Genomic DNA, 25754 nt, shown 5'->3' on the forward strand with positions numbered 1-25754 from the left:
AATAAACACGTAGAGTCCAGGGACCTAAACCAGACTAGGGTGTCGGCGTTGAGGAGTTATGTGTGGCTCTCAAGAGTTAATGACACACCCTTCAGAGCTCAGCTAAAGAGCAGGAGCTAGTGAAGCAAAGATACACGGGAAGGGTTTGGCAGAGTGTTTCAAGGAGCCCACTCCTTTGACTAGGGAGAGTGACAAGGTACCTTGGAGGCCAGTCAGCCTAAATCTTGTATTATGCATGAAACGGCAACAGGGTTGATACCAGAAGAAAGTGCTTGGTTAGGAAGGTGCTTTTAGAATGACAGAATTACCATGATGGAGTCATAATTATTTTGCTTTCTTTTCAAGGTAAAGTTCTTCTCCCCTTTTCATTCTGTAAGGAGGCAGTGGAACACAATGGTTAAGAGTTCAGGCTCTAAAGCCTGTCAGAATGTGCCTGGATTCACATTCTGACTCTGACACTCACTGGCTCTAAGACCACAGACATATTTCCTCTCTGGCTTCAGTTTAGTCATCTGTAAAATGTTCCTAATATTAATATTTCCCTCACTGGGTTGTTGTGAGGATTAAATTAAGTAATATATCAAAAGGTGTTTAGAAGAGTGCCAGCACAAAGCAAGCACTCAATAAATCTTTTTTTTTTTTTTTTTTTTTTCCTGAGACAGAGTCACTCTGTCGCCCAGATTGGAGTGCAGTGATACGATCTCGGCTCAGTGCAACCTCCGCCTCCTGGGTTGAAGAGATCCTCCTGCCTCAGCCTCCCAAGTAACTGGGACTGCAAGCACGTGCCACCATGCCTGGCTAATTTTTGCATTTTCCATAGAGACGGGGTTTCACCATGTTAGCCAGGCTGGACTCGAACTCTTGACCTCATGATCTGGCGACCTCGGCCTCCCAAAGTGCTGGGATTACAGGCTTGAGCCACTGTGCCCAGCCAATAAATCTTTGCTTGTTACTGTTATTGGTTTTAGTTGCCAGACACTGGACTTTTTGCAATTTCTAAGATAATAAGAGACCACCTGACTTTCTTTACATGGCATTGCTTTCAGTTGCAGAGAAGATGGAATATGCAGCAGCACTAGTATCCTACCACTTGGCCCTTGAAATGCTAATTACAAGCTACCAGAATCTTACTGATCAGTTCTCCAGTTCTGACTCTGTGACATGGGAAGACCAGAAAGCTTCAAAGAGGTCTACGTCTCTTTCAGGTTACAAGGAACCCAGACAGAAATGGCAGAGTGTAGCCACGTAGAAATCGGGCACCACAAGAAGATGTTAACTTGGTGGAGCCACCATGATTCAGGCTGTAATACAGAAGCTCAATATTTATAGATGCACCTACAGGTGATCAGTCTAAGAAAGACCTGCTTATGCTAATCCAGGAGATTACATCCAAAATTTCAATTGTATTCATTCAACAAATATTTGAGTGCCAGCTGTGTACCAGGCACTCTTCTAGATGTTAAGGATATAGTACTGAAAAAAAAAAAGGGACAAAAGTCCCTGCCCTAGAGGGGGCAGACAATAAACACAATAAATAAGTTAATATATAGCGCAGAGAAAGTGGTATGTGCAATGGAGAAAAATAAGTAGTAAAGGAAAATAGCAAGAGCAAAAGAGCAAAGAAGTGAGTTGTTCAGTGATCAATTTCCACCACAGTAGTAAAGAAAGGCCTCACAGAAACAGGGGCATTTTAGCAAAGACCTGAGGAGTCGAGGAAGACATGGATATCTGGAAGAAGCATTCAGGGCAGAGACAACAGCAAGGGCAAAGTCTCTTAGGAGAGAGTGTGTTCAAAGTGTTTGAGAAACAGCAAGGAGGCCGCCAATGTGACTGAACAGAGAATGGAGGGGAATAACAGCAGGAAGTAAGACCAGAGAGGTAAGGGGGGTGTACAGGGACCAATTGTAAAAATATTTGTTTTTACTCCGAGTGAGATAGGAAGCTTGTAGAAAGGTTTAAACAGTCTTAATACGGTCTGTTCTATACTGTTAAAGGTATCACTCTGGTTGCTGTGTTGAGAATAGAATGAATGTTAAGGATAGCTAATGCAAAATTCTAGTCAATGATGGCAGTAGTTTGGACCAAGCTGCTATCAGTGGAGTTGGGGAGAGTGGTCATATATTTTGAAGAGACAGCAACAGGCTTTGATGACAAACTTAATGTGGGATATAAAAGAGTTGCTGAGTTGGCCTCAGCAATCAAATGATGGAGTTGCCAGTAACTGAGATAAAGGTTGTAGGTAGAGAAAGCTTTTGAGGGGAAGGGGTATGCTGAGTTTTGTTTTGGATATGATCAAATGAAGAGGTCTATTAAACGTACAAGTAAAGATGCTGAGGTACTTGGAATACAAGCTTGGATTTAAGACTTGGGAGTTGTGAGCATATTTATCTTTAAAGACATAAGATTGAATTAGCTGGACATGATGGTGTGTGCCTGTCATCTCAGCTACTCAGGAGGCTGAGGTGGGAGGATTATTTGAGCCAGGATATAGAGGCTGCAGTAAGCCATGATTGTACCAGTGCACTCCAGCCTGAGCAACAGAGCGAGATCTTGTCTCAAAAATAATAAACAAATAAGTAATAAATAATAAAATAAAACCACAAGATTACTTAGTGAGCATTGATAACAGCTCCCTTCACATTGATTTCACATTGATTTCAACTGTGAAGAGTCTCAGCATCCCCAACTTCTCAGCTGGGGAAGAATTTCTGAGTAGATCTGATGCTTGAATCAGCAGGGTGGAGTACATTCCCTTAACCAGTGCTGGAGAAACTGTTACCATTCATTCACTCTTTCATTCAACAGACACTACTGAGCACCTACTATTACATGACAGTTACTAGGATACAAGTTCAACAAAACACAACTTTGCCTTTGAGAGTTTATGGTTCAATAAAGAGTATGTGTAAGTATACATGAAATGAATAAGTAGAGTTATAAGAGTTAAGGCGGGTACATGTATACAAAAGAGACAAAAACGAATTAAGTGGTTAACTATTCAGTAATGGGGACATTTGGGTCATTCACATTTTTTTAGCCATCATAAATAGAGGGATACTGAGGATTTCAATTAATTCCTCACCCAGAAGTATTTACATATTGATATCTATTATATTAAGACTGTAAGACATCTTAGCAAATAAATAAAAAACCCATAATATATCTTCCTCCTCACCTTAACTGAAAGAATAATCAAGAAAATAAATCTGAACAGTGTAAAACCACCTGAGACTGAAGACAGGCAAGTTATAAATTCATTCAACAAGTATGTATATATATCGAGCACATATTATGTCAGGACACGATTCCAAATGTTTGAGATACATCAGTGAGCAAAAACAAAAATACTGCTTTTTAGAACTTGTATTTTAGCAGGGGAAACAGTCAACGACAACATAAAAAGTAGTAAAATAGATTGTATGTTTGAAGGTAATAGGTCCCACTGAAAAAAAGGATTAACAGGGTAAGGGGATTTCAGAAAACTGGGATGTTTAGGGGGGTGGCTGAGGTGAGGGTCGAGTTGCAAGTTTAAGTAGTGTGGTTAAGGTCTCAGTGAGGTGACATTTTGGCAATGATTTGAAGGAGGCAAGGGAGATAGCTCTCTGCATATTTGGAAAAAGCATTCTAAGCATGGGGAAAGCCCTAGGGTGCCAAGGAAGAAGTGTGGCTGGTGCCCAGCAAGGAAATAAGTAGGGAAATTTCTTAAGTTATTGCAGTAATCCAGGCAAGAGCTGAAGTTATTAGGCTCACTTGTAATGGTAGTATGTAGTCAGTTTGGGGATATATTAATATTTTAAAGGTATAGTCAACAAAATTTCCTGATAAATGTGGAAAAAGGAAGTCACTAATATCATGCCAAGGTTTTTTGGTTTTTTGTTTGTTTGTTTGTTTTTGAGATGGAGTTTCGCTCCTGTTGCCCAGGCTGGAGTGCAATGGTGCGATCTTGGCTCATAGCAACCTTCACCTCCCGGGTTCAAGCAATTCTCCTGCCTGAGCCTCCCAAGTAGCTGGGATTACAGGCATGCGCCACCATGCCCGGCTAATTTTGTATTTTTAGTAGAGATGAGGTTTCTCCATGTTGGTCAGGCTGGTCTCAAACTCCTGACCTCAGGTGATCCACCTGCCTCGGCCTCCCAAAGTACTGGGATTACAGGCATGAGGCACTGCGCCCAGCCCATGCCAAGATTTTTAACCTTGGCCATTAAGATGCAAAGGGCTGCAGGTGCAGATGTGAGGGAGACAATTAGGTCCATTTGGACACACTGAGTTTGAGATGTCTAGTAGACATCTGTAGCACCTCAGATAATCTTGCCCTCGCTTGGCTGTGGGGCCACTGACCAATCAACCTCAGCCAGAAACGACCTGGCAGCGTTTTGCCTCCTGGTCAGGTCACACATCACATGAGTGTCTGCTTGGTGCCCCCATAAAGTTAAAGTAAGTGTGTTTGGCCGGGGGAGCAGGAAGAGACAGTAGTGTTAGTAACCCTTTGACTGAATCTTGACCTCCTGCCCCAATTCACTCCTTTTCCCTATACTCATTTTCTTGGAATTGTACTCCCTAATAAAATAACAGCACAGAGCCTTTTGCCTCAGGCTGTGCTATCTGGGAGAACAGAGGCTAAGACAACGTGGAAGTGGAAATATGAATACATGGTATTTTAAATGAGTATGGAGTTTGGGAAAGTGATTTGGGGAGAGGATATAATTTTGAGAGTTGTCAACATAGACACAGTACTTACAATCACGAGAGTGCATGACGGCACAAAAGAGTGAGCAAAAAGACAAATGTCAGAAAGTAGAGAGGCTGAAAATGTTAGAACATGTGAGAGGAAAGACAATCTGTTTTGTTCATAATTTCCCCAGTCTCTAGAAGAATGCCTGGCACAAAGTAGGTGCTCCACAGATATTTTTAGAATAAATGAAATAGGTCACCATGGTCTTGGGGTTAGGTAGGAAAGCAAATCACAGGAGGTGATGAACTAGGCTAGGCAGGGTTCATGGAACTTGAGTTCACAATGAGGGTGAAAATTATATTCGACAGCAGAAACGGGCAAAAAATAACAGGAAGAGGAAGTTGTGATTACAGAAAAGCTCTCAAATACCACTTTCTCTTTGAAGCCTTTTATAATCATCTTATGGGACCTTCCCCCATTCTGGACCTCTTTCAAGATACTTTTCTTATACTCTATCAAGTTACATCCATGTGCGCTCCTCCTTCATCTCCCTGATATTGACCACATTTTGCAATTGGAAAACTGAGTCAAAAATAGGGGGTTGCCTGTAGTCCCAGCTACTCAGGAGGCTGAGGGCAAGAGAGTCACTTGAGCCCAGGAGTGCGGGGCTGTCACGTGCGATGACCACTCCTGTGTACAGCCACTGCACTTCAGTCTGAGCAACACAGGGAGAGCCTGATCCTGAAAAAAATCCATTTTAAAATGGAGGTGGCTTCCAAATCCCAGAGACAAAACTTGGACGCTGAAAGTAGAAATGTCAGAAAGTAGTGAGGTTGAAAATGCTAGAGTATATCCGAAGAGAGAATACTCAAGAGAGAAATGTCAAAGTAGAGAGATTGAAAATCTGGAGTATACCCCAAATTGTTAGTAGTAAAATAACTTGCATTGGAATGAATGGATGATTGAATAAATGAATGAACAAAGTTAGGTGGGAACGGAGGCCATTAGAGCAGAAGTCAAGAAGAATACATGTTTTAATAATTGTTTGAGGCCCACTGGTCTGACAGTAAGGGCCCAAGTGAATAGGGGAAGCTAGCCTCCAGTTAGAAGACACCTAGAAAGTTAGCAAAATAATCAATGATAATAAGGGTCTAAATGAAGGTCAGTGTATATAAAAAGGAAGAATGAATATGAGGACATTTTAAAATAAAAACTCACCATATTTGCTGGGTGATAATTATGGGTTATGAGTAAATAATTCCAAAGTTTTGATACCATGTATAAGGCCACGGTAAGAAGAGCAGGTAGATGAATTCAATTTTTTTTTTTTTTCTGAGACGGAGTCTCACTCTGTCGCCCAAGCTGGAGTGCAGTGGCCGGATCTCAGCTCACTGCAAGCTCTGCCTCCCGGGTTTACGCCATTCTCCTGCCTCAGCCTCCCGAGTAGCTGGAACTACAGGCGCCCGCCACCACGCCCAGCTAGTTTTTTTTGTATTTTTTTAGTAGAGATGGGGTTTCACCATGTTAGCCAGGATGGTCTCAATCTCCTGACCTTGTGATCCGCCCGTCTCAGCCTTCCAAAGTGCTGGGATTACAGGCTTGAGCCACCGCACCTGGCCGACGAACCCAATTTTGAAAACGTATTTGACACAAGGATGATATCCAAATAAAAGCTAGTAATAGGCAACATTTTTCCTAACATTGTTCCAAGTACAAACATTGTTCCAAGTATACTTCACAGGTATTATGTCATGTAATCATTACAATAACACCATGAGGTAAGTGCTATTATCATCTTTGTTTTACAAATGGGAAAACTGAGGCACAAGAGTGAACAATTTGCCCAAAGTCATTAGCTAATAAGTGGCTGAGCCAGTGCAATGAATTCACCCCCACCCCCATCTCCTGCAAATTCATATTTTGAAATCTTCACCCTCAATGTGATGGTATTAGGAGATGAGGCCTTTGGGAGGTAAACCCCGTGCGAATGGGATTAGTGCCTTATAAAAGGAACCCAAGAGCTCTTGCTCTCTTTCTGCACTGTGAGATAAAGAGAAAAAACAGCCATTTACAACCCTCAAGAGGGCCTTCACCAGAACCTGACCATGTTGGCAGCCTGATTTCAGACATCCGGCCTCCAGAGCTATGAGAAATAAATTTCTGTTGTTTATAAGCCACCAAGTCTACATGGTACTTTATTACGGAAACCTGAACTCACTGACAGCCAGGATTTGAACTCAAATGTTGAGAAACTTTGCCCGGGACCACTCAGAAATTCACTATTTATTCGATAAATATTTAACAAGTACCACTATATTCTAGACATTGTGTTGTTGCTAGGGAGAGGAAAAGCTGGTAGTGAACAAGAGAGATGTGGTCCCTACCTGCACAATTACATGGACACTAACCAAATAATGAGAAGTAGGAATTGGAAAAGAAAGTGATAAATTACAGTTAGGTAGGAGGAATGGGTGAGAGAAAAGAATTCCAGGGGAAGGGAAGGGCATGCGTAAATACCCTGAAGTGAGAGCCTACAGTAGGGCATAAAAAGAGGAGAGCCTGGAAAAAATTAAAATACTATGCAAGGAGTGCAGGTAGCTAAGGGGACAGATGGAAAGGCTGGAGAGAAAGACAAGATAATGGAGCTTAGACAATGTGTGGTAAGCAAAGGGAGGCCACTGGAGGAATTTAAGCAGGTCAATGATCAGATTTATATTTAAAAAATTACTCTGGCAGCAGTTTGGCAAATGTATTGGAATGAGGGAAGAGCAGTTTTCGAGGACCTGAATGGGTTATTGTGGGACTTCAAGCAAGAGACCACAGTGGTTTAGACTAAAATGGGAATGAAAAAATGGTCATGGGAACAGAGAGGTCACAAATCCAATTTTCCAGGAAACAGACAGATGTAGGTGATTCTGCTGTGTGTTGGAGGTGTGTTAGGTTTCTTGCATGAACTGAGTAGATGTTAAGATACCCTTTACTGAACCAGGGACTATGGGAGGAGCATTTCGAAGGAATTATGATACACAGGCTGAGTTTGAAATGCCCTAAGTCATCCAAATGAAAAGTGTACCAAAGGCAGTATGTTGGAACTATGAATATAGGGTTCCAGAGCAAGACCTAGGCTTGGGTTATGGATTGAAGAGTCTTTGACAGAAGGTATTTGATGCTACTGGGAGAGCATAAGACCACCTAGGAAAGTGTATGGGGAGACTCAGTAAGAAGGCCAGGGTTCATTCAGCTCAGCATGATTCCAATGTGTAAGAGGTAGATCAAGAAGGAGAGGCTGGTTGTTAAAGAGAAAACTCAGGTAGAGAGGAAACCTGTGACATAAGACCAGAGGGAAGACGGTATTTGGAAGAGAGTGTGGTCAAACGTGTCAAATACTGGGATGAGGGCTTGTAAAATGAGGACTGAAAACGATCCGCTGCATTTACAGACATGAAGCTTGTCTGTGGACAATTCAGAACCACTTCAGGTGAGCAGTGGGGACACTGGAGAGGGCTGGGAGGTGGGATGTGAGAGACTGTCCAGGGGTAAGAGACAGCTGGAGTTGTTGCAGAGCAATTTAGGGAGAAGAGAAATCTTTTTAAAGAATTGAGAGACTTAAGCATGTTTAAATACTAGTAAGAAAGAGCCAGTAGAGAAGGAAACGTTGAGAGTAACAGAAGGAAAGGAGACTTGTTAAGGGCAAAGTCTATGAGAAAACAGTAGGGTACCTGGAGTACCAGGAAGGACAGTTCCTTACAAGAGAAGTGAGTAATGGGCGGAGTCCAGATTTGAACACTCTCTACTTCCTAAAGACACGTCTCCTTTAAAGGACAGAAAAATAATGATTAAGACTTGAGGCCAGGCGCGCTGGCTTACGCGTGTAACCATACCACTTTAGGAGGCCAAGGCGGGTGGATCACCTGAGGTCAGGAGTTCCAGACCAGCCTGGCCAACATGATGAAACCCCATCTCTACTAAAAACACAAAAATCAGCCAAGTGTGGTGGCAGGTGCCTGTTATCCCAGCTACTTGGGAGGCTGAGGCAGAAGCTGCAGTGAGCCGAGATCGTGCCACCGCACTCCAGCCTGGGCGACAAGACCTAGACTCCGTCTCAAAAAAAAAAAAAAAAAAAAGACTTGAAACCCCAGGGAGAGGGGCGCAGAGTTCACTATCAGGGAGAATGGGGACCTAGTGGTGTGGTCCTGGGCGACCTCTGAGAGAGCAGTTCAGTAGTTTCCAGCCACGGAAGTCCCCCTGCTGGGTTTAGGGTGCAGTGGGTGCGAATCCCTGCTGTAGAAAACAGGCTGAAGAAAGCAAGCCACACAGGATGTTGTCTGGAGAAGGGCGGGCAGGTGGGATGGGGCATATTTCCAGCGGTCCCGGCAGGTTGTGGCTCGGAGGCCTCCGAGGGCCGTCGACGTCAGCCACGGCCGGGGCAGAGCGACGGCCCGGGCAGAGCCCCGGGAGGTGCCACAGTACCGGGGCCAAAGCCCCTCAGAAAAGCATGCTCCGCCGGCGGCCGCCAGGTTTCTCTGCGGAGTCTCAGAAAGGAAAACCCGTCCCCACGGGGGTCCCACGACGTCCCCGGGTCCCAGGCGCCGGGACGTTGGCAGAGGCGCAGCAGACCTTCCTCCCCAACCCGTACGGCTCCCGCGGTCCCCCGTCTCCCGGCGGCGTCGGAAAGTTCCCGGAGCTCGCGGCGGTCAAGACCAGAGCCGGGGCAGCCGCAGCCGCCTTCTTAGCCCGCCGCTCACCGCCACAGAGGCAGGCCTGCGTGGGGGTTTCCACCAACTTGCCGACACCCCTCAGGAATTCCCCTACTGGGCCACACACAAACCCCGCTTCCTCCTTCAAATTTCCGCCGCCAGCTTTATCGATCCGAACGCCGCGCTGGGGTTTAGACCACTCCTCCCGGCGCCGGGCTCAGCCCGCCTTCGCCTTCCCTCTCCCGGCGGAACCCGTCCGCCTCGCGCGAAGAAACCCGAAGGCCTTCGGCAAGTTCCGTCCCCAGCGCGGGGGCGGGGCCGCTCGAGCTGCTCCGGGCCCAGCTCGGCTGTTTCCGTGCGCGGCCGCTGCGCACTCGGCACTGGGCGGCGCTGGCTGGCTCCCTGGCTGCGGCTCCTCAGTCGGCGGCGGCTGCTGCTGCCTGTGGCCCGGGCGGCTGGGAGAAGCGGAGTGTTGGTGAGTGACGCGGCGGAGGTGTAGTTTGACGCGGTGTGTTACGTGGGGGAGAGAATAAAACTCCAGCGAGATCCGGGCCGTGAACGAAAGCAGTGACGGAGGAGCTTGTACCACCGGTAAGAGGAGCAGGAGGAGGAGGCAGGAGCCAGAGAGAGCCGGGGGGACGGAGGGGGGACGGGGAGGCGCCGGACACCCGCGCTTGGGGCCTTCCCCTCGCAGGAGGGGCCGCGGTAAAGATGGAGCCTCCGCCCGAGCCCCACAACATCGCCGCCGCTCGCAGCGAACAAAGAATAATGGCGGCGGACTGGAGCCAGCGGCGGCCGGGGCGGCAGCGACTCTGCCTGCAGCCAGCGGCGGCGCTCATGGCGGGGGGCGGCGGGCGGCGGGCGGCGGGCGGGGTGGGAGCCGGCGGCCGGGGGTGTGTGCGGGCGGCCGGCCGCGGCGAGCTGGCGCCCGCGTTCCCGCCGCCGCCGCCGGGCCGGGCGCGGAGCCGGGAGCCCGGAGCCGCCCCGGGGGAGGCCGCCCGCTCGGCCCGGCGCTGCCCCCCGCGCCGCTCGCTCGTCCGGCCCCCGCCGCCCGCCTCGCCCCCGGCCCGACCCGGCCTGGCCTCCGGGGCAGCCGCCGCCTAGGTGCCGGTGGGGGGTGGAGGAGGAAGAAGGCGACAGTTGAGGGCAGAGGAGGTGAAGGTGCCTGCTGCCTTCCCAGTGGCCTCGGTGTCTGCCATGCCCGCTTCGCAAGGGGAAGAGCTGCAACGTCTGACCTACTCTTCTCTCCACTCTTTGTGCAATAAAGTTCGAAACCCAAGGTTTCCTCTCGTGCTGTATTTTATTCATGCCCTTTCCCCTCCGCTCCCACACCGTTGAGGAAATGCTGCTTTCTGCCCTGTGCTGCTTAGTTGAGAGATGAGAGCTTGTGTTTTGGGGGGAAATTTTTTACTCCTTCACCCCCTTGCTTTTTTTTTTTTTTTTTTTTTTTTTTAAGTCAGTAGTTATGGAAATGCATGCTTTTTGGGAGAAAGAGGGTGCTAAGAAAAACATAATAACTTTTTAAACTGTTGGGATCTTATAAAAGGGAAGCTGGCGTTTGAAAACAGTTTCGGTTTTAACCCTTTTCAATAAGGTAATCATTACTCGAGGTCTATCATTTTGAAACACTTCGTTGAAACGAATTATCAGCCGATGTACTCTTGTTTTACATCATTTCGCGGGGTGCAACCTTGCCAACCGCGTTTGAGTTATCTGGATCTCCCCTCACCCTGTCCCACTCCCCCTACCATATTTCCCACGAATTTCTTCGTGAACTTTAATGAGAGATTTAATACTTCTTCTAAAAATAGACTTTAAAGTATCCATTATTTCTCTCTCATGCAGTAGGTAACCCCCGTCTTGAGATTGACAATTTAAGCCACAAGCTGTATTTTTTCTTCGCCTGTTGGGAAAAGAGGACAGCAGAAAAATCATTGACACATTAAAAATTAAAAGAATTTTTAAAGGACATGCGGTATGACCTATTTAAGTTTGTAATATCATCCCAAGTTATAATTCTAACCTCAGCTGGCGTCTGCCTTCTGAAGGTTTAGTAGAAGATACTTTTGATTGCTGCCTATTGAAGTATTTTACATTTATGGCTCATTTCCTGATTTAAAAGTAAAGCCCCGAACAGTTATTTTAGGTGGTGCAAAAGACGAACAAGTTTGTTTTAAAAATACTTGTCTGTCACTGTATGATTGCATTGTGATCGACACGTACAAACCTTCTGGTTAGGAACAAATACTGATTGGCACCAGAAGCACTGTCTTATTTTTCTGTATCCTAGTCACTTTTCCAAAATGTGCTTTGTTGTATTGCTTCTCTTTAAAAGACCACATTAGCAATTTGTCATTTACAAGAAACTTAAGAAGATGCGGTAAAGGGAGGTTTTCTATAAAGATTGGGAAAATGATTTTATTTTCAAACACTGAAAAAATTATATTGATAATGGTGAGTTACCGTTTTTCCTTTATGATGTTCTGCAAGCCACTATCAGTTGAGTAGATTTTTGTTTGTTTGTTTGTTTGTTTGTTTGTTAAGAATGTAAGTCGGGTGCGGTGGCTACGGCCTATAATCCCAGCATGTTGTGGGGCTGAGGAGGACAGATCACTTGAGGTCAGGAGTGCAAGACCAGCCTGGCCAACATGATGAAACCCCATCTCTACTAAAAATACAAAAATTAGCTGGGTGTGGTGGTACGCGCCTGTAATCCCAACTACTCGGGAGGCTCGGGTTGCAGTGAATTGAGATTGTGCCACTGCACTCCAGCCTGGGCAGCAGAGCAAGACTCCGTCTCAAAAACAAACAAACAAAAAGAATATACGACTCTTCATGTGTGAGATTTTTAAAAAATTGTTTGCTGATGGCCGAATGCGGTGGCTCACGCCTGTAATCCCAGCACTTTGGGAGGCCGAGGCAGGCAGATCACGAGGTCAAGAGATCGATACCATCCTGGCCAACATGGTGAAACCCCGTCTCTACTGAAAATACAAAAATTAGCTGAGTGTGGTGACGTATGCCTGTAATCCCAGCTACTAGGGTAGCTGAGGAGGCGGAGATTGCAGTGAGCCAAGATTGCCCCACTGCCCTCCAGCCAGGCCACAGCGAGACTCCATCTCAAAAAAAAAAAAAAAATTGTTTACTGATACGTTCTTTCTTCAGTCTTGCCCAAGAGATATTTTAAATTGTATTTTTTATTTTAATTTTTATTTATTTTTTTGAGATGGAGTTTCGCCCTTGTTGCCCAAGCTAGAGTGCAGTGGGGCGGTCTCGGCTCACTGCGAGCTCCGCCTCCCGGGTGCAAGAGATTCTCCGGCCCCAGCCTCCCGAGTAGCTGGGATTACAGGCGCAGGACACCACACCCGGCTAATTTTTGTGTTAGTGGAGACGGGGTTTCACCATGTTGGCCAGACTAGTCTCGAACTCCTGACTTTGTGATCCGCCTGCCTCGGCCTCCCAAAGTGCTGGGATTACAGGTGTGAGCCACCTTGCCCAGCGTATTTTATTATTTATACATTCATAATTTGTGATTCTTAGCAATTCCAGGTGGAACTTCAAACTTTTATATTCATTAATATTGTGAACATTCACCTGGAACATGTGACTAAATTGTACTTCTCCACTGTTCCAGCCATCGGTAAAAATTACAGCTGGATCCACTTGAATCTTTTTTTTTTTTTCCCCATGAACACCTGCATTTAGAAAGCTAATAAATTATTTGACAGAATTTGCTTGAAGAATGTTAAAAGAACACTTCTTTGGGAATTTAAAACTTAAGTGTTACCTGTTTTGAATGAATTTTTCCCCCCCTACATAAAGAGCCTGAAGAAACTTAGAAACCTGATCCATAAAAATGGCACCTTTCTTTTTCTACTTTCTGAAACTCATATGCCTGATTAGGTCTCATTATTAGAAGTTTTGGTTTCTTCATAGAGAAGTAGCTTTATTTCTCTCTCATTCTAAGACATTTGGTTTTGTTGTTTGGGTACAGTAAGGTTATGGGGTTATAGTAAAACCAAGTATGTGTCTTCTTCACCTGTTTTTAAATTTTTTCTCCTTTTTATAACAGTAGGGAAAATTATTTATTTTTAACCTAATGCTTACAGTATATTACCAAAATTTATAATTTCATTTATTCCATAAATAGCTTATCAGATATCAGTTACATAAACTTGTTTACAGCCAGCTTGTGACATAGTTTTGCAAATATCTTGATATATGGTGTAACTTTGATGGCTTCTTTATTGAATAGAGCTCAAATCTAAATTTAAGAGTGTAGTAAGATGTCAAGATAGAAAAATGCAGGAATTTTCTTTTTCTTACCCATATGTGAACTCATCTCTACGGCAGTATCACTTGAGACAACAGTTTATGGTAATTCAAATATTTATTTAGCACTCACTGTGACAGAGAATGTAGTTGAAAGAGCATGAGGTTTGGAATCACAGGCCTACATCTGAATGCAAGCATTGCCACTACTCTCCTGTACCTACTCTAAAGGAATTTTGTGTCCTAAAGGAAGTTTCTTAATCTTTCTCAGCCTCAGTTTCCTTATATGTAAAATTAGAATACTACTACTTATTTCATAAGATTGTGAGATAAACATAAAGTACCTTAGGGCTACAACTAATGATAGCTAGTCCCTTAAGCTTTGTTTTAACTTCCTACCTGTGGGCCCTTAGGCAAGTTATCTTAACTTCTGGATACCTCACTTTCCTTTCTGATCAATGTAGAATAACTACCTCAGAATTGTGGGGATTAACTATAAAGTAATACATACTAAGTTCCAGGCGTTGTACAAGTGTCAAGTGCTCAAGTGTTGACAAGGTTTTTTTCTTTTAATTTTTTTTGAGACAGAGTCTCGCTCTGTTGCCCAGGCTGGTGTGCAGTGACACAATCTCAGCTCATGGCAACCTCTGCTTCCTGGATTCAAGTGATTCTTCTTTCTCAGCCTCCCTAGTAGCTGGAACTACAGGCATGCACCACCACGCCCAGCTAATTTTTGTATTTTTATTAGAGACAGGGTTTCACCGTGTTAGTCAGGCTGGTCTTGAATGCCTAGGATTATAGGTGTGAGCCACCACGCCCAGCCGGCCTGTTACTTTTTAAATTATTTATTATTACTATATGTAATACAGTGGATCAGAAGCTACAACAAATCCAAAGATGAATTACATTGTCTTATCTCTACCCTCAGGAACTGTTGGAGACACAGTGACTAAGACAAATTATGTGTCAAAAGAAAGTAGTCAAAGGAAAAAGGGATCACCTTTGGTGAAGTGAGGAGTATATTTTTTATATTTCCAATTTGGTTTTTTTGAATAAGTAATTCATTCAGATGATCTGTAATTCAAAACATATATAATACAGCAAAATGCCCTACATTCTCTTGCCCTGTTACCTAAGTGTTAGCAATTTTTTATATGTCCTTTAAGAGGTGTTTTATGCAAACACGAGCAAATATGTATGTCCTGTCTCCCCCTTTTTGTACAAATGGTAGCATACGGTGTATACACTCTCCTATATCATGCTTTCCCCCCACCACTCAACATGCCTTAAACTTAGCAATTTTGTATCAGCACATAAAGAGCTTCTTCATTTTTTAACATACAATTTGAGGCATTTTATTATGTAAGTAGACCTTATTAACCAGTTAGTGAGCTGATTTTACTTTTAGGTCTTACATGACCTGTTAAACTAAGGGAAACTGCCATCTTGTCTTTATTTCTTTAAATGAAAAACTTTTTATTTGAATGAAAAATAGTTTGTGACAGGAAATTGTTATTTAAAGGTCCTCATTTCCTGTTTAGCTCCAGTTTTTAAAAGTTTTAGTAAAATGATCAAAATGTACATGAGGAGGCAAGCAAGCCAGGTTAAGAGTTAACTCACGAGGTGAATTTAACTCTTTTGTTGAGGTTCTTACACTTCTAAACAGACTACTTATTTCAATTATTATTTTGGCCAAAAAGGTTTTTGTAGCTTTCTATCTTAATGAGAAAGAACATTCCATATAGTCCAGTGTTTTTTGCGTTTTTTTAACAGACAGCTCATGGGATATTATTACCCAGTAAGGCTGATTACTATATTAGATTTCTCCCTGCATTCATTTATTTTTTACATACTTGTTAACTTACCTTGATTTTCTAGTATTTCTTAATGTGAGTTTTATATTTTGTACCTAAATTTAAAAATAGTGAGATTCACCTATATGATTGCTGAGATGATAAACTTTACTGCATAAATGGTTTTTTCCCCCTGTGTAAACCTTTGGTCAACCAGTTGGACCAAGTAATACGTATTTCAGCCAAAGCACAAAATAAGTTTTACTACCTTTTTTTTTTTTTTCTCTAGCTTTTTGAAACAGTGTTAAGCTATAGTACTTTACTTTTTTTTTTTTTTTTTTGAGGCAAGATTTGTCTCTATCACCCAGGCTGGAGTGCAGTGGTGCACACTTGGCTCACGGCAACCTCTGTTTCCTGGCTCAAGCTATCCTCCCACCTCAGCTTCCTGAATGGGTGGGACAACAGGCGCGCACCACCAGGCCCGGCTAATTTTTTGTATTTTTTGTACAGACAGGGTTTTGCCCTATTGCCCAGGCTGGTCTCGAACTCATGAGCTCAAGTGATCTGCCTGCCTCAGCCTCCCAAAGAGTTGGAATTACAAGCGTGAGCAACCATGTCTGAATGCTGTAGTACATTTTAAATATACGTGCTGTTTGTATTTATCTTTAAAATATATACACTATGACTTTTTAAAGTTGATTAAATTCAAAAAGTGATTAATAATTAGCAGCAAGGACACAAATCTCTTTGCAAAAAGCATCATTAAGTAAAGCTGTCATGGGCCAGGCACCGTGGCTCACGCCTGTAATCCCAGCACTTTGGGAGGCTGAGGCAGATGGATCACCTGAGGTCAGGAGTTCGAGACCAACCTGGCCAACATGCTCAAACCCCGTCTCTACTAAAAATCAAAAATTAGCCGGACATGGGGGCGGGTACCTGCAATCCCAGCTACTCAGGAGGCTGAGGCAGGAGTATCACTTGAACCTGGAACGCAGAGGTTGCGGTGAGCTGAGATTGCACCATTGTACCCCAGGCTGGGGGATAAAAGTGAAACTCCGTCTTAAAAAAAAAAAAAAAAAAACTGTCATGGTATAGTTCGTTTTTTGTATTCCCAAGGTGGTGTTTATGCATTGATCATATATGCCAAACTTTTTAATGTAAGAATACTGCTTTGAGGTTTTACTAATATTTGATTTAAAATACTACTATGTGCTATTTGGCCAGGTGCAGTGGCTCACGTCTATAATCCCAGCACTTTGGGAGGTTGAGGCAGGTGGGTCACTTGAGGTCAGGAGTTTGACAACAGCCTGGCCAAGATGGTGAAACCCCATCTCTACTAAAAGTACAAAAATTATCTGGACATAGTTGTATAAGCCTGTAATCCCAGCTGCTTGGGAGGCTGAGGCAGGAGAATTGCTTGAGCCCTGGAAGCAGAGGTTGCACTGAGCCAATATCATGCCACTGAACTCCACTCTGGGTGACAGAGTAAGATGCTGTCTCATAAATAAAATATTACTATGTGCTATTTGTACCTGCTAAATGATTAAAATGTTTGCAAAGTGCTTTTTGTTGTTGTTGAGACAGAGTCTTGCTCTGTTGCTAGGCTGGAGTGCAGTGGTACGATCTCAGCTCATTGCAACCTCTGCCTCCTGAGTTAAAACAATTCCCCTGCCTCAGCCTCCCAAGTAGCTGGGATTACAGGCACCGGCCACCATGCCGGGCTAATTTTTTGTGTTTTAGTAGACACAGGGTTTCACCATGTTGGCCAGGATGGTCTCGATCTCCTTGACCTCGTGATCCACCCGCCTCTGCCTCCCAAAGTGCTGGGATTACAGGCATGAGCCACCACACCCGGCCTACAAGAGTGCTTTTCTTCACATATTTGGGGATGGGGGTGGGGTAGATCATTGAAATGTGTAAAGGCAGAACATTTTTTAACTGGAACATACCTGTCTGTAGACTACCAGAGTTAAATGATTTCCCACAGTGTAGTGGAATCGTCAGTAGATTGACTCTTGGAGTGGAGGCAAAGATCATTAAAGCAACAAACTGATCATGTGAACCTGGTTTTTTTTCTTTCCAATATGCTAGTTCAGTCATTATAGAAGAGCCAGATACTGGTCAGCTTGCTGAAGTTGTAAGTAGAAGGTGTGGTTTTATCACATCGGTAAAATGTAGGTTTTTGAGACAAAACTTAAATAAGAATAGACATTAGTTTTTCTTCACATTCAGAATGTCTGACTCCCCTTAATATATACATACTCTTATCTCATCTACTGGGTTTTTTTGTTGTCATTTTTTGTTGTTTTTTGTTTTGCCATCTCTCTCCTTTTAAGCTCTGCCAGACAAAGCCCTATGAAAATAGATTTTACAGGTTGAAAATCTTTTATCTGAAATTCTTGGGACCAGAAGTATTTCCAATTTTGGGTTTTTTTCAGATTTTAGGATATTTGCATATACATACATAATGAGCTATCTTGGGGATGGAACCCAAGTCTAAACATGAAATTTGTTTCATATACACATTATACACATAACCTGAAGGTAATTTTATACAAAATTTTTAATAATTTTGTGCATGAAACAGTTTTGACTGTGACCTGTTACATGAGGTCAGGTGTGGAATTTTTCATGGCATCATGTCAGTGCTTAAAAAGTGTCAGATTTTGGATGTTTTACTAGGGATGCTCACCCTGTATTATATTTTGCGCAGATGTTTGCTTATTTGTCTTCTAGGCTACCAGAAAGAGGGTCGCTTAGAAAAACATATTCTGGCATTTATTCCAATAGATAAGAAGGCAGTTTCTCCAGTGATGAATAATTACCTATAAGCCTGTAATCCCAGCACTTTAGGAGGTTGATGTGGGCGGATCACGAGGTCAGGAGATCGAGACCATCCTGGCTAACACGGTGAAACCCCGTCTCTACTGAAAATACAAAAAATTAGCTGGGCGTGGTGCTGGGTGCCTGTAGTCCCAGCTACTCAGGAGGCTGAGGCAGGAGAATGACGCAAACCCAGGAGGTGGAGCTTGCAATGAGCCAAGATCGCCCCACTGCACTCCAGCCTGGGCGACAGCGAGATTCTGTCTCAAAAAAAAAAAAAAAAAAAAAAAAAAAAAAATTTTACCTATAATTTAATACATGCATTATACATCTCCAATGATGAAAAATTACTATGTAGTAAAAAATTCTTGAAGCTAGATACACAATCTCAACTTCTAAAATAAAAAATAGTAGTAATCCTTGATGAACTAAGTGCCTAAGTTGCCTTTTCTTAGGGTTGAAATAAGGTGATAAAGGAGTTTACCGTGAGACTAGCTGCGTGAACAAAGATGAAAAACACCCTTTCGGTTTTCTCCCTCTCGAATGATTCTAGGATCTCTAAAAAATAATCTTAAAAGGGGCAAGGTTTGGAGAGAATGAGGTCTGAGGAATTGATGGTGAGTTTTTTCTGAAAGAAGAGAAGTGACATTTGATTAAATAGTTAAATGGGGAATTATTAATAAAATAGTTTAGGAGTAGAATGGATCTGAAAGTTGACATATACCAATGATGATAGAATGTGTCTTTCCCCAAAGATTAGTGAATGGTCTCTGAAACGAAGACATTTCTTTCATCAATTTTAAGTGAATTTCTAAGGATCTGGTTATCTGCTTGTAAGTTTTTGGTTATAATTGTATGACAGTATAGAAGTAACTAAAAATGTTTGTAATTTACCCAAGGTTAACCATTATTTTTGAGGGGTGTTATCCCTGTTGGTATAAGTAAGTAGTTGGCAGTAGAGGACACAGAAATACCTTTTCACTGCTGAAGTGAAAATTGTAGATTATTCTGAATTATTTGTACTCTTTTTTTTTTTTTTTTTTTTTTTTTGAGAAGAGTCTTGCTCTGTCTCCCAGTCTGGAAAGCAGTGGTGTGATCTCGGCTCACTACAACTTCCGACTCCTGGGTTCCAGCGATTCTGCCACCCCAGCCTCCCAAGTAGCTGGAATTACAAGCACGTGCCACCATACCCAGCTAATGTGTGTGTGTGTGTGTGTGTGTGTGTGTGTGTGTGTGTGTGTGTGTGTTTTGTATTTTAGTAGAGATGGGATTTCACCATGTTGGCCAGGCTTGTCTCCAACTCCTGACCTCAAGTGATCTGCCCACCTCAGCCTCCCAAAGTGCTGGGATTACAGGAGTGAGCCACCGCACCCAGCCCTATTTGTACTCTTGAAAGGGAGTCATTTTCTTATAATAAGTATCAGTAGTAGCTCTATCGTTTACTGTGATCAGTAGTAACACCTTGACTTTATGTATTGCCATTTATCAATCATTTACTCAGTGAAGATTTATTGACCATTGACTTTATTATAGTTGGTGAAATAATCACAAGAAAATTTATTCAGTTAGGTATTCATAAAAATACCTAGGTATTAAATGAAGATTGTTCTAGTTGATATAAGCAATAAAGCCTGCCTAAAGCCTGACTATACGGCTCCTACCCTCAAGAATCTTATGGTATAGTGGGGATGATGAAATAGTATAAGATAGAATGATTTATATGTGCCAGAATACATGACATAATTTTTACTATCTTGAAGAGCTATAGAGTTCAGAAGAGAAGGGGCTTAGTGAGGAAAAGTTTTGTGGGAAAAGTAGAATTTACGTTGAATACTAAAGAACTTAGATAAGTACAGATAGAATGGAGTGTATTCTAGGTAGTGGAAAGGACAACAAAATGAAGATATGGACATACAATGAACTTGACATACTCATAAATTGGTGAAGAAAGTATTAGATTATAGATCTACATTATGAGGAATGCTGAGTATGAGGCAGGGAGCTTTGAGTTTCACATAAGAGAAGATAAGGTATAAACAGAGGAATAAAATGATGAATTGGGCTGAAATGTAGATTTCCTGACTCCCAGTCCTTCTCCTTGTAAGAACGTTTTGGTGAATGACAGATTGCATATACAACAGTGGTCCCGTGCTAGTGTAAACAAACCTATTAAGAAGAACTTTTATAGGTATTCCAGAAGAAGGCATTGTTACCATAGGAGATGACAGCTCCATGCAAGTGATTGCCCCTTGAAGACATTCCAGTGAGACAGGATGTGGAGGTGGAAGGCTGTGATATTGACGATCTTGACCCTGTGTAGGCCTAAGCTAATGTGTGTGTGAATGTCTTTTTAACAAAAAATTTTAAAAAGTGACCGCGGATGGTGGCTCACGCCTGTAATCCTAGCACTTTGGGAGACTGAGGCAGGTGGGTTGCTTGAGCCCAGGAGTTTCAACCAACCTGGGCAACATGGCGAAACCCCGTCTCTACAGAGAATACAAAAATTAATTAGCTGGGCTTGGTGGTGCATGCCTGTAATCCCTGCTCCTCTCAAGGCCGAGGCAGGAGAACCCAGGAGGCAGAGGTTGCAGCGAGCTGATACTGTGCCACTGCGCTCCAGCCTGGGTGACACAGTGAGACCCTGTGTCAAAAAAAATAAAATAAAGTTGAACAAGAAATTAAAAAGTAAAAAAAAAAAAAGCAGGAAAAAGCATTAGATTCTTTTTTTGCTTTACTTTATTAATAAACTTGCTTTCACTTAAAATCCCTTTAGAGAAAAAATACTTTTATACAGCTGTACAATGTATCTGTGTTTTAAGCTATGTGTTATTACAAAAAAGTCAAAAAGTTAAAAAAATTAAAAAGCATATGAAGTTACAGGAAGCTAAGGTTAATGTATTACTGATGAAAGAAAATTTTGTTTATATAAATTTAGTGTAGCCTGGATGGGCACGGTGGCTCACGCCTGTAATCCCAGTACTTTGGGAGGCCAAGGCAGGTGGATCACCTGAGGTTAGGAGTTCGAGACCAGCCTGGCCAACATGGCGAAACCCTGTTCCTACTAAAAGTACAAAAATTAGCCGAGTGTGGTGGCAGCCTCCTGTAATCCCATCTACTCAGTAGGCTGAGGCAGGAGAATAGCTTGAACCCAGAGGCGGAGGTTGCAGTGAGCCAAGATTGCGCCACTGCACTCCAGCCTGGGTGACAAGAGCAAGACTCCGTCTCAGGAAAAAAAAAAAAAGAAGTATAGCCTAAGTGTACAGTGCATATGAAGTCTACAGTACATTACTGTACAGTGTACAGTAATGTTGTAGGCCTTCACATTCTCACACTGATTCACCCAGACCAACTTCCAGTCCTTCAAGCTCCATTTGTGATAAGCACCCTGTACAGGTGTACCATTTTTTATCTTTTATATTTTATATCTTTTATTTTTACTGTACCTTTTCTATGTTTGGATATGTTTCAATAACAAATACTTACCATTGTGTTACATTTCCCCACAGTATTCATTGCAATAACATGCTGTATGGGTTTGTAGTCTATACTATGTAGCCTTGGTACATAGCAGACTATACCATCTAGGTTTTGTTTTTGCAACAAAATTAGCTAATGATGCATTTCTTAGAACATATTACCATCAAGTGACACATGACTGTATTATTGTTAAAAATTGGACATCATAGATACTTTTTTAAATAGCTTTATTGAAATATAATTCACATACTATACAATACACCCATTTGGTGTGTACAATTCAGTGGTTTTCAGTATATTCACAAAGTTGTGCATCTATTACCACAATCAGTTTAGGACATTTTCATTACCCCTAAAAGAAACCTACACATCTCTTAGCCATCACCTCTTAATCTCCCCATACCTGCAGCCCTAGGCAACCACTAATCTCCTTTCTGTCTCTATAGGTTTGCCTATTCTGGACATTGTGTATAAGTGGAATCATATAGCCTACTGTCCATTGTGATGTGCTGCCTTTATTTAGCATAATATTTTCAAGGTTTATTCATGTTGTAGTATGTATCAGTATTCATTTTTATTGCCAAATAATAGTCCAGTTTATGGATATACAGCATTTTATTTGTGGAGTTCATGGACATTTGGACTTTTTGACTGTTATGAGTAATGCTGCCATAAATATTCATTTATGTTGACTTGCTTTCATTTCTCTGAGTATATACTCAGGAATGGAATTTTATGGTAACTGTGTTTAACCATTTAAGGAACTGCCGGACTGTTTTCCAATCTACTGCACCACCAGCAGTGTATGAGGGTTTGAATTTTCCCCCATCTTCATTAACACTTGTTATTATCTGTTTTGGGGGGTTTGGGGTTTTTGTTTTTGTTTTGTTTTTTTAATTATAGCCATTCTGCTGAGTGCAAAGAGGTAGCTCAGTTTGGTTTTGATTTGTATTTCCCTCATGACTAATGATATGAAGCTTCTTTTCATGTGCTGATTTGGCCATTTGTATATCTTTGGGAAAATTTCTGTTCAGATCTTCTGCACATTTTAAAATTGGGTTGGCTTTTGTAGTTGTTTATTGTTCTGGATACAAGTCTCTTGTCAGATAAATGATTTACAAAAATTTTCTCCTGTGGGTTTTCCTCATTTTCTTGATGGTGTCTCTTGAAGCACAAAAGTTTTTAATTTTTATGATTTCCAGTTCATCTAATTTTTCTTTTATTGTTTGTGTTTTGGTGTTATATTTTGTACATCATAAATTCTTGTTTAATTATTATAAACATTTAAAAAATATCTCCGTGATCTCTGTGAAAGCCCAGGCAAACAAGATACCATTATTTAATGAAAAATAACTAAAGCTACTAATGTGTATTTGAAGTTACAATCCAGCTACCTCAGGCCTTCCCTTTATTCTGTGTCCATATCCTTCAGTTTGTAGTGACAGATGAAAGAAGCAAAGATGAAAATCGAGAAATAATTTTGAGTGAAACATGTTAATTTAAAGCACAGTTGTCCCTTGGTATCAATGGGGAATTGGTTCCAGGACCTCCTTAGGTACCAAATCCACAGATGCTTGAGTCCCTTATATAAAGTGGCATAGTATTTGCATATAACCGATAATGTCCTCCCATGTACTTTAAATCATCTCTAGATTACTTATAATACCTTATACAGTGCCTGCCCATCACTTGACTCTCATGGGTTCAATATAGGACTCAGCATGCAGCAAATTCAAGCTTTACTTTTGGGACTTTGGGGATTTTTTTTCCCCCAGACATCTTCGATCTGCAGTTGGTTGAATCCACAGATGCTGAATCTTTGGATACGGAGGCCCAATTGTAACTATGAATCAAGAATTTATTATTTATTATGAGAGAATGTATTATAATGACTATGTGATTGTAGTGTATAACTCATACACTCTACCATATTTGGGAAATTCACAGTTACAAACATTTACCTATGAAGGGGGAGTGAGTAGTCCTGGAGAATTTAAGTGATGTATTTACTGAGTCCTGGAGAATTTAAATGATGTATTTACTGAGTCCTGGAGAATTTAAGTGATGTATTTACTGTGTAGAAACTCACACTAAGTAAGGCGTAGTCTTCATCACTCTTGTAGTACTGCATTATCTCTTGGTGAAGTTTTCAGGGTTTTTGTTTTATTAATGGGTTTTGTTTTGGTTTGGTTTGGTTTTTAATGGAGTCTGTCGCCAGGCGGGAGTGCAGTGGCGCTATCTTGGCTCACTGCAGCCTCCGCCTCCTGGGTTCAAGTGATTCTCCTGCCTCAGCCTCCCGAGTAGCTGGGACTACAGGCGCGCACCACCACGCCCAGTTAATTTTTTTGTATTTTTAATATAGACGGGGTTACACCATGTTGGCCAGGATGGTATCGATTTCTTGACCTTGTAATCCGCCCACCTCAGCCTCCCAGAGTGCTGGGGATTACAGGCATGAGCCACTGCACCCAGCCAAAATTTTTGTTTTTAAGTAATACTAGTTTAAACTTATAAATAACTCACTTAGGGTAAATATTCTAGCCAAGATCATGAAAAAATACATTGATTTCATTATGTTCTTAATCAGATCTGCATCAGATTACCACAAATAGGAAGCTATTCTTTCTTTTTTTCCACAATTCATTGTATTCCTACCATTTCCAAATAGAAGTTTATGGTTTTAAATTACTGGTGTTAAGTACTTGTTTGGAAGGATTTTATAGTTAAACTAGTTATAATAATTTATACATGTCAAGCTCTTTCATATATAGTACATATTTTATCTCTCATTAGTTTTTGTAAGCTCTTGAGAGAAAGGTTCTTTTTTATTTCCAACTTGTAAGTTCAGAGGTACATGTGCAGGATGTGCAGGTTTGTTCCATAGGTAATCGTGTGCCATGGTGGTTTGCTCTACACATCATCCCATCACCCAGGTATTAAGCCCAGCATCTGCCAGCTGTTCTTCCTGATGCTCTTCCTCCTCCCACCCCCAAACCTCTGACAGGCCCCAGTGTGTGTTGTCCACCCCCCTACCGTAGTGTCCATGTGTTCTCATCATGTAACTCCCACTTATAAATGAGAACATGCGGTATTTGGTTTTCTGTTCCTGTATTAGTTTGCTAAGGATAAAGGCCTCCAGTTCCATCTGTGTTCGTGCAAAGGACATGATCTCGTTCTTTATGGCTGCATAGTATTCCATGGTGTATATGTACCACATTTTCTATATCCAGTCTATCATTGATGGGCATTTCGGTTGATTGCATGTCTTTGCTATTGTGAATAGTGCTGCAGTTAACATATGCATGCATGTATTGTTATAATAGAATGATTTATATTCCTTTGGGTATATATCCAGTAAGGGGATTGCTGGGTTGAATGGTATTTCTGCCTCTAGGTTTTTGAGGTATTGCCACATTCTTCCACAATGGTTAAACTAACACCACCAACAATGTAGAAGCATTTCAGAGAAAGATTCGTTCGTTCTTTTTTTTTTTTTTTTTTTTTTTTTTTTTTTTTTTGAGACGGAGTCTGGCTCTGTCGCCCAGGCTGGAGTGCAGTGGCGTGATCTCAGCTCACTGCAAGCTCCGCCCCCCGGGTTCCCGCCATTCTCCTGCCTCAGCCTCCCGAGTAACTGGGACCACAGGCGCCGCCACCTCGCCCGGCTAGTTTTTTGTATTTTTAGTAGAGATGGGGTTTCACCGTGTTAGCCAGGATGGTCTCGATCTCCTGACCTCGTGATCCGCCCGTCTCGGCCTCCCAAAGTGCTGGGATTACAGGCTTGAGCCACCGCGCCCGGCCTTTTTTTTTTTTTTTTTTTTTTTTTTTTTTTTTTAAATGAGACAGAGTCACTCTGTTGCCCAGGCTGGAGTGCAGTGGCATGATCTCGGCTCACTACAACCTCTGTCTCCTGGGTTCAAGCGATTCTCCTGCCTCAGCCTCCTGAGTAGCTGGGACTCCAGTCATGTGCCACCATGCCCGGCTAATTTTTGTATTTTAGTAGAGATGAGGTTTCACTATGTT

The 25754-nt window shown here is 42.4% G+C and overlaps 1 protein-coding gene across 6 annotated transcripts in view; it reads left to right on the plus strand.

The window, feature by feature from the left end:
• The first annotated feature begins 9773 nt into the window (after positions 1-9773).
• The window catches only part of CREB1 (cAMP responsive element binding protein 1), an 80045-nt gene continuing 64064 nt past the window's right edge, over positions 9774-25754 (plus strand). For all 6 annotated transcript variants that reach the window (XR_006691132.3, XM_045367593.2, XM_074009901.1 and 3 more), the window contains exon 1: positions 9774-9960. The gene's annotated coding sequence lies outside the window, so the exon portion shown is untranslated. The remainder of the gene's footprint in view (positions 9961-25754) is intronic.

This window comes from Macaca fascicularis, chromosome 12, assembly GCF_037993035.2.
Source record: "Macaca fascicularis isolate 582-1 chromosome 12, T2T-MFA8v1.1".
Classification (NCBI taxonomy): domain Eukaryota; kingdom Metazoa; phylum Chordata; class Mammalia; order Primates; family Cercopithecidae; genus Macaca; species Macaca fascicularis.